General features: G+C 41.0%; 1 non-coding gene across 1 annotated transcript; it reads right to left on the bottom strand.

Annotated features, from left to right (window-relative positions):
• Window positions 1-506: 506 nt before the first annotated feature.
• On the bottom strand, window positions 507-579 carry TRNAE-UUC (transfer RNA glutamic acid (anticodon UUC)). Its single transcript has one exon. It is a non-coding gene; the product is annotated as a tRNA-Glu (tRNA).
• Window positions 580-2053: the final 1474 nt, after the last annotated feature.

Here is a 2053-nt window from a genome sequence, read left to right as displayed (position 1 = left end):
AAACCTGCTTTTCACGTTACTGAAACACACTATTCTTAGTGCTCTTACTGATGCTGTTTTAATTGTAAGGTTTTTTTCCTAAGGCTAGTTTTTATTATTATGATTATTCCCGGCCCTTAAGAACCACTCCACCCTCTAATTCTTTCAATGGTTCTCTCCCCAGCCACATGCATGCGCTGATTACCAGTCAGCTGAATATTCAGGGTGGTCCCTCTGCAGACCTCCGGTATTCTGCCTGTGTATCTCCCTCCTCTCTAGTTCTCTGCCTGATGAACTCTAGCAGCCTGGCTTCCGCAGACTCCCACCTCTGTCTCTCCAGTTCTGGTCGGCCTCTGGGCTCACCTGAGTTCTTTTCTTCCTGTGTTGAGGCTTGGACATTTTCTCCAGGCAGTAAACTGGAACAACTGGAAGAACTAGAGTACTCTGTTCACTTGTTTTCCATCTCTCAGGGTTCACTGTCTTTTTTTTTTTTTTTCTGGCTGCACCATGTGTTTATGGAATCTTAGTTCCCCAACCAGGGATTGAACCCAGGCCCTCAGCAATGAAAGCACAGAGTCCTAACCACTGGACCACCGGGGACTTCCCCTCATTGTCCTTTGATGCTTGATGTCCATTGTCTTCTTCCTTCCCACTAGAGATGACAGTCTCTCTAGCAGTTAGCCGTTAGAGTGTAAACGGAAGTGATTATGCGTAAGTTCTAGTTCAAGCTCTTAGCTAAAAGCTGCTTGCCCCTGATTCCTCCTTCCCTTTCCCACATGCCATAGTCTGAGAGGATGATAGCACAGCTGGGAGACAGACCCCAGGCTTCTGAGAGCCTCATTGGAGCAGTGCCACTCTGACCCCCTCACTACTGTGATCTTCAGGTGAGATAGAAAGAAACCTGATAACTTGTTTTGTTGTCGTTCAGTTGCTCAGTCGTGTTCGACTCTTCGGGGCACCATGGAGTGCACCATGCCGGGCTTCCCTGTCTTTCACTATCTCCCAGAGCTTGCTCAAACTCATGTCCATTGAATCGGTGATGCCATCCAACGATCTCATCCTCTGTAATCCCCTTCTCTTCCTGCCTTCAATCTTTCCCAGCATCAGGGTCTTTTCCAATGAGTTGGTTCTTCACATCAGGTGGCCAAAGTTTTGGAGCTTCAGCTTTATCATCAGTCCTTCCAATGAATATTCAGGATTGATTTCCTTTAGGATACTGTTTTGATCTCCTTGCTCTCCAGGGGACCCTCAAGAGTTTTCTCTGACACCACAGTTCAAAAGCATCAATTCTTCAACACTCAGCATTCTTTATGCTCCAACTCTCATGTCCATACATGATTATTGGAAAAACCAAAGCTTTGACTATACGGAAATTTGTAGGCAAAGTAATGTCTATGCTTTTTAATATACTGTCTAGATTGGTCATAGATTTTCTTCCAAGGAGCAAGCATCTTTTAATTTCATGGCTGCAGTCACCATCGAAGTGATTTTGGATAACTGTTTAAGCCATTACTATTTTGGTCTTTGCTAAAGCAACTCATATACCAATCAGTACAGCCAAGGAAAGTAAATAACTTCCCAGATTCATACACATAGGACGTAATGGAGTTAATTTTTCAACCCAGATTTATCTATGATCATAATCATCATCCCGGGTTTCCCAAATTTTGGTTATATTTGTGCCATTTTCACATTTTTTCCCATATCTGCTTATTATTTGTATCATTGTTTACTTAATATTTTTCCTTAAATAGATGGTTTTAGAAGAAATTGTTATCTTAAGCAATAATAGTCATTAAATTAAAGGTCTGATATGTTTTTTATATATTCTTTTAGTATACATCAAAATAAGTATGTATCCATTAATATAAAAGATGTGCACGGATGTCCAAAATCATCTTATGTACCACCCATGGTATTCATGAAAAACACTGAGAAATACATGGTATTTTGATTTTGCCTCTTAATCAATTAATCACAATGAGTAGAGATCACAGTGAAAAGAAAGACCAGACTCATCTGTGAGAATTAATTACATGATAATTGCAGCCATGAAATTAAAAGATGCTTACTC

This window comes from Ovis canadensis, chromosome 2, assembly GCF_042477335.2.
Source record: "Ovis canadensis isolate MfBH-ARS-UI-01 breed Bighorn chromosome 2, ARS-UI_OviCan_v2, whole genome shotgun sequence".
Classification (NCBI taxonomy): Eukaryota; Metazoa; Chordata; class Mammalia; order Artiodactyla; family Bovidae; genus Ovis; species Ovis canadensis.
Note: the sequence above shows the minus strand (reverse complement) of the source record. Positions and strands in the feature narration are given on the sequence as shown.